The 13769-nt window shown below is 42.1% G+C and overlaps 1 pseudogene; it reads right to left on the bottom strand.

The window, feature by feature from the left end:
* Positions 1 to 3553: 3553 nt before the first annotated feature.
* On the bottom strand, positions 3554 to 3671 carry LOC124557172 (annotated as a pseudogene).
* Between the last annotated feature and the right edge of the window lie 10098 nt (positions 3672 to 13769).

The raw sequence follows: 13769 nt of genomic DNA, 5'->3' as shown, positions 1-13769 counted from the left end.
GAGGAAAACACATTTCGGTTACCTTGTCCTTGGGAAGCAATGTCAATTTCCTCAAGTTGTTTGGCAACCCTAATGGCGGTGGCTAAGTCTCTTGGGTTTCGATCCCGACCTTCCTCGACATATCCACTGGCAGTCCCCTTAAAAACACATCCAGCGCCATGTTTTCTTCCTTCTGCAAAACAGTCATGTCCAATTCAGCGTTTTGCTTTAATTAATTTGCTTGTGCCCTGATTTTTCCAGTCCTGTCCGAAAATACCGCCACCAATTCGTTGCGCTTTTGCATCAAACAATTACGCTGTTCCCTAAAAAATTCGCACTGTTCTGCGTGCAGACCGTTGGTAAAGCCAGTTAATAAGTCGTTCATATATATGTGCTTTACTGAGTCCGTCGTGGTACATGACGTACGTTTTCGCTGCCAGTCAACCGTAACTCAGCCGTAAGCAAGCACCGCTCATCTGGCCAATTTTCTAACTTAGCAGCAGCCTTCAGATAACTGATTAACACTGAATCATCAGTTGACTTAACCAAAAAAATGACACTAGGTTAGTTGCTACAGGATCTGTGAAGGATATTGGTGCATTAAATAAAATTTTCGCCTCCACCGAATCGGCTTGTACCCACTCTTTAACGGTTTGTAAAGTCCCAAATTTTCTCTGGCACTAGGAATTACTTTCCCGCAACTCGGCATTACTTTCTCCCATCTCAGCTGCTTGCCCCTTGGAAAGTTTAGTTGCTTCCTGCGCCGTTATTGCTCCTGTTTCTGGAATTTGTGCAATAGCCATCTGACAGTGCAAAAAATATGACGAATCACCACAATAAGCATACAGCTAGAGACACAATAAGACTAATCTTTATGCAGGATCACTGCTGCGATTCATAGTCAAACTATCAAGTGTTACATGTAACTGGCACTGCCTTGGTACATGGCAACTCTTTCCGGATGAAATTACAGTATTGGCACCTACGTGGTGACAAATACTATTCCTTGCAGTTGTCCCTAAATTGTGGAAGATCCACAAGATCCTGCAGCTTAAGCATAGTCACTTTTAAATTATGCTGATTGCCCCCCTGCCTACTAACGACGATCGTAGAACAGAAAATAAATAGCCGAAACCATGAGTCACTCACCAACCCATGTTGGACTGCAACAGATTAAGATGCTATACTGTGCCCAGCTACACCCCGGGCCGGCTGGGGTGGTCGAGCGGTTCTAGGCGCTACAGTCTGGAACCGCGTGACCGCTACGGTCGCAGGTTCGAATCCTGCCTCGGGCATGGACGTGTGATGTCCTTAGGTTAGTTAGGTTTAAGTAGTTCTAAGTTCTAGGGGACTGATGACCTTAGAAGTTAAATCCCACAGTGCTCAGAGCCATTTCTTACACCTCCGGCACCAGATGACTTCTAACACCAGATGTAATGCCCGTGGGGTAAGACAGTGCGTTGGGTGGCGGTTGAGGGTAGGTTGAAGTCAGGAGGCTGTCTGGCCATCACCTCATGTGTGGGTGAATGGTGGCTTGGTGAATGGATGCCTGTCAGACGCCCGAATATGTTACTAAAAGAATATTAAGTCACCAAACATTTATTGATGATTGTTCAAATTTCGCACCAGTCGCATACGAGTGGCGCTAGTTGCACCACTATGAGGATGCAAATAAAGTTTCTTTTAAATACACGCTGTAACGGTCGTGAGCATTAGTTACCACTGAGATTGGAAGTGGTGAGTTGATGTTAGCCAAGAAGGCGACAAAGACGCCATTATCAACACCTCATTCAAGTTTGAACGAGGTCTGTATTAGGGCTACGAGAAGCTGGATGTTTCTTCTGCGATACTGCAGAAAGACTTGGTAGAAATGTAGAAATTATGTGACTGCTGGCAGCGGTGATCACCGGATCGTAAGGTGGCAAGAAGACCGGGATCCAGACGACGACGTGACATTACCGACAGGGAAGAGCATCGTGTTGGGCGTGTGACTCACGCGCATCGTACTGCATTTGCAGAAGCAATTTGAGCAGCAGTTGGCACCACAGTGACACAAATCAGTTACTTTAAAGACATCTCCGAGGCAGATGCCCTATATCGTGCATTCCACTGATAACAAACCACCGCCGTTTGCGACTTCAGTGGTGTCAAGCGAGAGGTTACGAAAGGGCAGGGTGGAGATCTGTTGTGCTTTCTGATGAAAGCTGGTTCTGCCTCGGTGCCGGAGATGGCCGTGTGGTGGTTGGAAGGTGGCCAATTGAGGGCCTGCAACCAACCTGTCTGCTTGCTAGACACACTGAACCTACACCCGGAGTTATGATGTGGGGTGCAGTTTCGTATGACAGCAGGAACACTCTCGTGGTTATCCCTCGCACCTTGAATGCAAATTTGTATGTCAGTCTGATGATTGGACCTGCTGTGCTGCCATTCAAGAACAGCATTCTACGGGGTTTCCAACAGGATAACGCTTGCCATATACCACATTTCTAACCCAACAGGCTCCACAGAGTGTCTACACGCTGCTGTGGCCTGCTCGATCTTCAGGTCTGTCTCCAATCGAACACATATGGACCATCATCTTACAATTACTCCAGCGTCATTCACAACCAGCATTAACCGTTCCTGTATTGACCAACCAAGTACAACAAGCATGGAACTCCATCCCAAAAACTGACATCCGGTACTTGTACAACACAATCCATGCACTTTTTCATGTCTGCATTCAACGTTCCGGCGGTTACACCAGTTATTACTGTGCTAGCATTTCACATTTGCAATGGCTTATCTTATACGTAATGTTAACCACTTGAATATGTTACCTATAGAAATGTACTCCCCAATTTTGAACGAGAGCCCCTCAGGATACAAGGCAGCAGCAGGTGCAATAGGTTCCCGTAGTGTCCTGCTGGTTGAAGGCGCGCAAGCCCTTCCCATCTGTCTCTTCATGTATGTCAGCGTTGCGGCTAATAGAGTCTGTGTCCCTAGTGTGGGACTTGCTGGTCCACAGAAGCTTATTGATCGCTAGATGAGCAGGTGGCAGACCGACATATGTCCTCCTCCAGCTGCTCGGCTGCAGGCTGAGGTACTTCTGTTGGAAATGAACAATATTTATATGGGACTGGCCAGCGTTAGTTATTGTTAGGCGAATGTGACATATCTTTGCTTGCTTTCCCCATCTGGTCAACCTTCCAGTATGCTCCATGATGTCCCAACTCTCCAATTCACACTATTTGGCTGGTGCATTGTGTAGCGTCAGTACACTGAGTAGATACTCTTGCATTTCACTTACGCTTTGTTACTTGACCGTACGTGGTCACCAGAATGACGATACCTCTATCCCTATGATGTAGTTTTTCTACACTGGCGCGGCTCGGTAGTACAGCCTTCTCAAGTAAGCACTCCGTCTTCAGGCCACGAGTGGCCTATCGGGACCATCCAACCACCGTGTCATCCTCAGTGGAGGATGCGGATAGGAGGGGCGTGGGGTCAGCACACCGCTCTCTGGTCGAAGCCGCTACTTTTCGGTCGCGTAGCTCCTCAATTGGCATCACGAGGCTGAGTGCACCCCGAAAAATGGCAACAGCGCAAGGCGGCATGGATGGTCACCCATCCAAGTGCCGACCACGCCCGACAGCGCTTAACTTCGGTGATCTCACGGGAACCGGTGTATCCACTGTGGCAAGGCCGTTGCCCCTTCTCAAGTAACGAAAGTTAAATTATAACCATCCTGTACAAAATCGTTGCGAACTGTTAGAATTATTGATGATAGCTTTGTAGTCAATCTTGTTTATAGTACTATGTGTGATGCATGGAGGTAACCAACTGTTATTCGGGTAAACAACTGGGCCACTTCTCCTGACGAATAATGTTGCCACTTTTACGCATTGGACGCCATGTTGGCATTAGTTGTTCACAGATGAAACTATCATACCGAAAGAAGCAACAAGGAACTACATTTGTAGGTCAAAAGATGTTGTTTAATCCATGGTAATGTAAAAAAGAGCAGTACTCTGTGTATAAGTGAGGTGACAAGAGTAATACAAATGACATACGTCAGATGACTGAAAATCAGAATAGTTTTTACTGAAAAATCGAAGAAGCTTCCTTTGTCAAATTCACCGTCAAGAATGATAGTGCGTATGAAAAACATATGATTACATCTCGGCAGGCAGACGCACTAATCAGGGTAAAAAATACGGTATGGACACTTTTCTCATCTTGGGCACTTTACTCCATCGTCCCCTACTACTTAGAAATTCAACGTCATTTGCGTGAAACAGACCGAGAGAAAGTCCGGATTTGCGGCTAAACAATTCACGGATTTTGCACGGCATTAAAGCACCTTCCAACACTGTGTTGCTTTGTCGTGAATTACATTACATATTCTAATGGCTAATGTCTTGTCGATGCAACCATACTTCTGTCATTAGTTATCCGTTTTAGTTCCATATAACTGTTACATCCCATCCTCTTCTCGATGTCTTCCAAACACTTCATCCTAGACCACCCTCTTACTTTCTTTCTTTTCAAGAATATTACTGATGAAGGTGTTGTTTGTGATGACATGGCCAATAAATTTTATTTTTCTCTTTTCCATTTCCTGTAATAGTCTCTTTAATCATTGACTTTCCTCAATACTTCCAGGTTGGTTTCTCTTTCTGTCCAGCTCTTTCTGTAATTTTCTGCCATATCTACATTTCAGCAGTTTCACGTTGATTTCATTCCAATCTTTCCAATCTACCTGGAGCCCAACTCTCCCTTCCATAGAGCAGTGTTCCCTATTGAAATGATATTGCAAAGAATTTTCTGACGTCTGTATACATATGTTTGCTGGTTAAATGTTTTACTTAGTCATAAATTCCTGCTTTTCCAGAGCTATCCTTCTTTTCACTTCCATTAAGCATCTAGTTTCCACTATGATTGTATTACCGATATAACAAAAACGGTTCACCTGCTCAATTCTGATGTCATCAATTTTTGTATTGGTTGTAATTTGTTCCATACACTTCCGTACTAACATAATCCTCGTTTCCGTTTGTTCACTTGTAATTTCCATAGTTTAAGAGTGTCTAACAGGACTTGCAACAGTCTACTCATTTTGTTTTCGGAGTCTACAAACATCACGATGTCATCAGCAAATCTAAGACGGTGTATCCTTTCACCAGTGGCCTTTATTTCCTTTGCATTCACCTTCATGATCCGAATAAAATCCTCAACGAACACATTAAATAAGTATGGGAATAGGGGATGCTCTTCTCTAACACATTCTCTAATCTAGGCCTCCTACTATACATTATTGATGTTAATTTTTTTATTTATTCTGACACAACTGATTAATAATTCTTCTCTCCCTCCAGTCAAGTCTTGCTTTTTTCATAGTTATGGAGAGTAGCTCCGAGTTCATATTACCAAGAGCATTTTTAAAGTCAATGAAGGTAAGATAAGATCTTCTATGCGTATCTATCTTTCTGTCCAACAGCCAAAATTGCTGCTCTTGCTTTCTCCAACAGCCAAAATTGCTGCTCTTGTTCTTCTGCAATATCCAAATTGTACTTCTTCAGTAGCCTTAACAACTTCTTCTTCTCTTTTGCTTTTAACTATGTTAATGGATGTTTTGGAGGCATGTAATCTCACTGATAGTGTTCTGTAATCGGTGCGGTTAACTGCCTTTGCCATTTTAGGTATTGTGATGGTTTTGCATTGTGTGAAGTCTACTTGCATGGCTCCTCTTTCGTAGCAGTCATTTATTGTTTCGAATAATTAGTCTTTCATGTTATTATCTAAATTTTTCAGCACTCCTGCTGGAATGTCGTCAACACCACTTGCTTTTTTTTCTCTGAGACCCCAAAGGGCATGTTAAAATTCGTGTCACATGACTGGAGAACATTGCCCTTCTTTTTCACTCTCACTGAAGTCTTCAATTAAATTACTGTCATTCTTGAAATCCTTATCACTGTACAGTTCTTACACAGAAAAATTGCTAGCGTAAGTCTATGATATCTAATTATGATTATTTTGAAGGGGATGACGTAGGTGAATGAATAAAATTGTTTCCAAAAAACCATAATTCTAGTTATTTTTTGAATGCGCCTTTTAGTACTCATAAGGCCAGTACTGTTCTAAATAGTTAATGCACGAAACGTTTTTAGCTATCGAGATTATAAACACATAAAGTTTTCTGTTCAGTGGGGTACTGAACAATTTTTTTAGGCTGTCGATAGAATGGGTATGGACAACCTGGCACACAGTTCAAGCGGCTGCCGCTAGACGGCACTGCAGCCGCGAAAAAATCCGAGGTGACGATGGTGGGAAATTCAAAAATAGAAGGTGTTGTTGGCAGTAAATATAAAAAACTGTAAGATGGCACGGGCAAAAAATTGAAAATTACAAGATAGCAGTGGTGGGGAATTTAAATAATGCGAGATGGCGGAAGTAGCCCAGTAGTCTAGTGAAAAAAAAAAATCCAATATTATGGAACTAGACCATAGCAGCCATTATGATGCCTGGTTCAAAAGTATTCAAATGATTTTAATTTTGTACCATCTTCAAAGTATATCAACGACTCACCAAAATTGTGTATATTGGCGGCATCTTAAAAATTGCCTGAATTCTGCACCATATTCAGAAATATCCCAATAATATGAAACTAGTATAATGTTCAAAAGTATCTGAACAACCAGAATTTTGTGTAAACTGCTGCAGTGTTGGAGCAATCCAAATTCTATTCAATGTTTATAAGTATTTAGTTATTTATGAAAAATGTGTAAACATATCTACAATACTGGTTTGACTTTGAACTAGTGATCTAACTGACATGTTATGTAGCACTTGTAAGATTTAAAACGAAATATGTGGGGCACATGCAATACAGAATTGATGTATGAATAGTTCATCCCCTTTCCGTTAGTCTACTTACTAATTGGTGCATGAGTAGTTCAGTTCTTTACTATTTTCTGTTTCATGCACTACAAGTTTGTTTTAAATCTTACAGTTATTTTAATATGTATTAACTATTTGTATGGAATTAGGAACCTCTATGTATCATTTAATAATTTTTAGTCAAAAATGGTTCAAAGGGCTCTGAGCACTATGCGACTTAACTTCTAAGGTCATCAGTCGCCTAGAACTTAGAACTAATTAAACCTAACTAACCTAAGGACATCACACACATCCATGCCCGAGGCAGGATTCGAACCTGCGACCGTAGCGGTCGCGCGGTTCTAGACTGTAGCGCCTTTAACCGCTTGTCCACCACGGCCGGCTATTTTTTAGTCCTGTTTAGAAACGTTGTGGATTAAAAATTCATTTTTATGTGAATAATTATTTTATTCATGAAGTTAGGGTGCTGTAGGAATACCACTATCCTTCATCTGAAATATTAAAATAGTTTCTTTGTTTACATTCACTCTATTGACTCTCGTATCACGAGCCCCTATTGGTATCTTATGATTAGGTCTACAATGTCATTCGATTGTTCTCCTTAGTACTGGAATAACAAAAGGTTCAGCCTGAAGGTGTCTGAAGCATAATAGGCACTGAAAAATCTAGTATGTGTCATGGTCTTTGGTGTGGTAGACAGAATATACATTTAGTAGCACGAAACAGACGTATAGTTCAGGTGGATATTAAAGAACGGTGTCTTTCAGGGGATAAAGTTCTTATTTCTGATATTTATACTTCATCTTATTAGACTTATAGACTACAAAACCGTACAGATATGTCACGATGGAATTAACAATTGCCTTCACATAGGCTGTTATGTTCATATCACATACGCTGAGCTAACGGAGACGATCTGTGCCTCCCTCACAGATGAAAGACTGTCACAGTCTTTTTAGTGATCCTATACGTAGTATTGAGTAAAATCATTATTAATTGGTCGGAGGGTCATAAAATATATTTACATGCCCAGCTTCAATTGCATACCTCAATTCACACATGACAGTTTCTCACGCAGGTGGTAAGAGTTCTTCGTAAGTTCCGCCAGGTGCCTATTTCAGAGCTAACTATAAGAAATTGTAAAATACAGTCACGAAATATTTTCGCGCAATAAAATTACGTTTGGTACCAAGTGATCCGCGAACTCACCGTATAGTCAGGAACCATACGTCCTCATGTGTACAGAAGTGCGCTCTACAGAAAGTCAAAAACGTCTTTTAAATTACCACTACCATAGCTCAAAACCAAGAAATTGCTTCTAGTACATATGAAATTATTCGATGCCGAGTAGTGTGACGGGGTGGACGTTTTACTGCCAGAAATGACGTCATCGGTTGCGAAAACTGTATCTATGAACTGAAACTCGAACTGAACTATTTAACAGAAACCTTTATTGTGATTGTTAGTCATTATAAGATCCCTAGCAAACAGTGTTCTTACTATTGACCCATTTACATGCAGACATCAATCATAAACGTTGTTGTTGTCTGTCAGTAAAACTTTCGTAATACAGACGTCTAAAACATTTTGTCTAGCTTCACCATATGTCACTACATATACTCGTAACTGGAATACATTGCAAGGTAATGAATGAACTATACGCACTGTTATGAGTGAACGATTGGTATCCAGCGCCCACATACGTATCTTCAGTCCCCTGTTGTCACCGATCTGATGAAGCAGGTTTTACTTTAGCATATTACTTAAAAAAATGGCTTCGAGTACGCATCCATAAATCGAAATAATTCGAAGGTATTCTACCATCCTTTTCACACAGCCTGCAGTCAGTCCAGGGAGGCTAATACGGGCTCGACTTCGAAAGAACTATTTCCAATATTTACAGTCCTTGTAAATGGTCTGTACGTGCTCCACGTTCCGTAACGTAAGTGTTTCTCATACCTGTAGTGACTTTACGGTTTGAAACGGGTTTGCACCGCCGAGACAACAATGATGCTAATTATCTGCACTCCTGTCTAACCCACACATCTAATTATACTACCTCAGTCTAGGTAGTAGTACTGAAGTTTGTCAGAACTGTACTGGGAAGATAAGTTATACCGCGTTTATGTAACTTAGTTGCAACAGCAATGTCGTTATGCCTAATCAAAAGCAATTTACCTTAGATAACGCCGTAATATGAGAATGGAAATACAAGCTGCTTTTACAAAACTGAATTCTGTATTGTCGTGTGTTTCGTAATACAACCAAGTCCAATTACGTACATACACACGCAAAGAAAGTTTCTACCCACGTCTGCATTATCACGTAGCACGTTGCAGCACGCCTTATGTATGTGAAGGCTGGACGAACGCTTCATGCCTGCTTGAAAGGATTTTGTCGAGAAATATGTGTCTCATTTTGTTCTGCAGCCTATCTACCCTGGAATGATGGAACCTCATTTAGACAAAATAATTTGTTACCCAATATGAAGATTTCGTTCAAACCGGATCTCGAGTATGCTGAAAGCTTTGTTTCTTTTTTTCTAAGAGCTGAGTTTTATATAATTACAGTTTCAATATACCTGTAAGTTATAGAGATAGAATTTATGTGATTTTCAGTGCGAAAGCTAATTATGATGAAATATGAATTTTCTGTGAAATATGTTTTATAAATTAAAACAGAGTTTGAGGAGACGTAATGATGTCAGACTCTATTAAAGATGATCACTTACCTTCATTTTACGCGATTTTGAGGAGTTAAGAAACTTACCTGTATGCAGTGTATGTCAAACGAATATAGTTTACTAAAAGTTGTAATTTTTCCACTGCTGATGTGCATCAGACGTTATAGACATTACGATCACGTGTTTTATTGATAGATGAAAGGGGCTAAATCTATACAAATCGGTTACAATGGTAATGTGTGTCCTGTATATTATTTCCGGTACGAATGATTTCTCACTGCAAGCTCTGATTTCCCTTCCTTTATTATGATGATTGTTTGTCCCTATGTAGGTTGGTGTCAACAAAATATTTTTCATTCGGAGGAGAAAGTTGGTAATTGAAATTTGGTGAGAAGATTCGGTCGCACCGATAAACTCTTTTGTTTTAATTATATCCACCCCAAATCCTGTATGTTGTCAGTGACACTCCCTCTCCAGTTTCACGATAATACAAAACGTGCTGCTCTTCTTTGAACTTTATCGATGTATTCCGTTAATCGTATCTGGTCAGGATCCCAATCCCGCACCAGTACTCCAAAAATGTACGGAAAAGCGTACTGCAGGCAGTCTCTTTAGTAGATCAGTTACATTTTCTGAATGTTCTGCCAATAAAACGCTATGTGTTCTTTCCAATTTAAGTTGTTCGTAATTGTAATTCCTAATATGTAGTTGAATTTACGGCCTTTCGATTTGACTGATTCATAGTGTAACCGAAGTTTAACGGATCTTTTCGAGCTCATGTGGGTGACCTCACACTTTTCATTATTTACGGTCAGTTTCCAATTTTCGCACCATTCAGTTATCTTTTCTAAATCGTTTTGCAATTTGTTTTGATCTTCTGATGACTTTACTGGACGATAAATGACAGCAACCTAAGACAGTCTCCTAAATCGTTTATGTAGATAAGGAACAGCAGAGGGCGTATAACACTACCTTGTGGAGCGCTCGAAATCGCTTCTGTTTTACTCGATCACTTTCCGTCAATTACTACGAACTGTGATCTCTCAGACAGGAAATCACGAATCCAGTCACATGCCTGAGACGATTTTCCATCAGCACGCAATTTCACGACAAAAAAAAAAAAAAAAAATCCTATTCGTACATTCACGCTGTTGAAGGGTTGGAATGACCTTGGTGCGCAAAAGACTCTCACAGCGTTTACCAGTGACGGTACAGATAACAGGAGCCACAGGACTCATCTCCCACAATATATGCTCCAAAATCCTGCTGCATATCGAGGTTAAAGATATGGGCCTGTAATTTAGTGGATTACTCCTAGCACCTTTCCTGAATAGTAGTGTCACTTGTGAAACTTTCCAGTCCTCGGTTACGGATCTTTCGTCGAGTGAGCGGTTGTATATGATTGTTAAGTGTGGAGATATTGCATCAGCATGCTCTGAAATTAACCTAATTGGTATACAGTCTGGACGGGAAGACTTGCTTTTATTAAGAGGTTTAAGTTGTTTCACTGCTTCAAGGACATATACACTCCTGGAAATGGAAAAAAGAACACATTGACACCGGTGTGTCAGACCCACCATACTTGCTCCAGACACTGCGAGAGGGCTGTACAAGCAATCATCACACGCACGGCACAGCGGACACACCAGGAACCGCGGTGTTGGCCGTCGAATGGCGCTAGCTGCGCAGCATTTGTGCACCGCCGCCGTCAGTGTCAGCCAGTTTGCCGTGGCATACGGAGCTCCATCGCAGTCTTTAACACTGGTAGCATGCCGCGACACCGTGGACGTGAACCGTATGTGCAGTTGACGGACTTTGAGCGAGGGCGTATAGTGGGCATGCGGGAGGCCGGGTGGACGTACCGCCGAATTGCTCAACACGTGGGGCGTGAGGTCTCCACAGTACATCGATGTTGTCGCCAGTGGTCGGCGGAAGGTGCACGTGCCCGTCGACCTGGGACCGGACCGCAGCGACGCACGGATGCACGCCAAGACCGTAGGATCCTACGCAGTGCCGTAGGGGACCGCACCGCCACTTCCCAGCAAATTAGGGACACTGTTGCTCCTGGGGTATCGGCGAGGACCATTCGCAACCGTCTCCATGAAGCTGGGCTACGGTCCCGCACACCGTTAGGCCGTCTTCCGCTCACGCCCCAACATCGTACAGCCCGCCTCCAGTGGTGTCGCGACAGGCGTGAATGGAGGGACGAATGGAGACGTGTCGTCTTCAGCGATGAGAGTCGCTTCTGCCTTGGTGCCAATGATGGTCGTATGCGTGTTTGGCGCCGTGCAGGTGAGCGCCACCATCAGGACTGCATACGACCGAGGCACACAGGGCCAACACCCGGCATCATGGTGTGGGGAGCGATCTCCTACACTGGCCGTACACCACTGGTGATCGTCGAGGGGACACTGAATAGTGCACGGTACATCCAAACCGTCATCGAACCCATCGTTCTACCATTCCTAGACCGGCAAGGGAACTTGCTGTTCCAACAGGACAATGCACGTCCGCATGTATCCCGTGCCACCCAACGTGCTCTAGAAGGTGTAAGTCAACTACCCTGGCCAGCAAGATCTCCGGATCTGTCCCCCATTGAGCATGTTTGGGACTGGATGAAGCGTCGTCTCACGCGGTCTGCACGTCCAGCACGAACGCTGGTCCAACTGAGGCGCCAGGTGGAAATGGCATGGCAAGCCGTTCCACAGGACTACATCCAGCATCTCTACGATCGTCTCCATGGGAGAATAGCAGCCTGCATTGCTGCGAAAGGTGGATATACACTGTACTAGTGCCGACATTGTGTATGCTCTGTTGCCTGTGTCTATGTGCCTGTGGTTCTGTCAGTGTGATCATGTGATGTATCTGACCCCAGGAATGTGTCAATAAAGTTTCCCCTTCCTGGGACAATGAATTCACGGTGTTCTTATTTCAATTTCCAGTAGTGTATTTCTAAGTTACGCCGTTCGAGTGTGAAATAATGGAGAATTATTGTGAAGAAGGTTCGATAAACCCTCTGGTAGGCACTTAAGTGTGATGTGCGGGATATCCAAGTAGATGCAGACGAAAAAAAATGACCTTCTTTTTCCAAAATATTGCCAGATATATAATGCAGGTCACTTACAATCGTGTTAACTAGAACATAAGTAACGCACGAAAATGGAGGCCCAATTAATTGTCCTGTTTAATGATTTAAATCACATAGTATTTGAGCCATGAAGGCAAGAGATGAGAATGCCCCGCTGAAAAGACGTTAGAGAACCACCTAGACATTATTTTCAGATGGCTATAAAGAGGGTACGAACTTTTTCCTAAGCTACGAATTCTAATCTTCCAATAGCACATTTCACTGAAAAAAGGAGAAAAATACAGCATGGATTATACCAATAAGAACGTTAAATATTTGTTGCTACTAATGGTATTGCACATACGTACATGTACGTTCTAAACTGTGTGTATGCTTGTGAACTGAGAAGAAACCTATGTAACATATTAATTGCAGACATCATTGAAAATAATTGTAAACTGGCATCTATCACGAAATTCATAGTAACTATGAATGTAAATGCTAAATTTCTGTACGACAGGATACAAACAAATTATCTTCCATTATAAGTCTCTGAAATTTGAAGTAAGTCATTTTTATTTCTAGTAAGTGGGGCACAAATAAAAGACTATGTGGTTTTTGGATTTAATTTGGATGTGCAACAACTTGTTTACTCAGTATACATAGCACTTGTTATCTACCTTTTACAGTCTCTTGGAATCGAGTAAAGAACTTTCTTGGTTCATCTACGATCTATTCATCTGGCTGCACATCCCACTTACTTATATTTCATTTTCTGCACCTACATAGCTACATCATCCAGTTTTGCCTCTAAACCAATTTTTATTTGTTTTCTTGTCTCTACTACTGATTCTCAGCAGGCAATTCTCCATGGCTCGCTGAAAAACACTGAGTTTTTGTATGGTTCTCGCGTTAAAACATCAGATCTTACTACCGTAAGTCAAAACGGGTAACGTACAGTGATCGCGAACTCTCCTTTTCAGACATACTGGGCTATTAAATTTGAAAACCCAAGTTTGTTTATCAAAAGCCCATCAGCATAATTTTCACTCTTCTTTATACCTCATTTGCTGTAGCTGGCTCCTACACTATAAAAACAGCTCAACTGGTTCTATGTATGTATATTGTGTTATTTTCTTTTCGCAGTACTGAATATGCATT

This window comes from Schistocerca americana, chromosome X (assembly GCF_021461395.2).
Source record: "Schistocerca americana isolate TAMUIC-IGC-003095 chromosome X, iqSchAmer2.1, whole genome shotgun sequence".
NCBI classification, from domain to species: Eukaryota; Metazoa; Arthropoda; class Insecta; order Orthoptera; family Acrididae; genus Schistocerca; species Schistocerca americana.
Note: the sequence above shows the minus strand (reverse complement) of the source record. Positions and strands in the feature narration are given on the sequence as shown.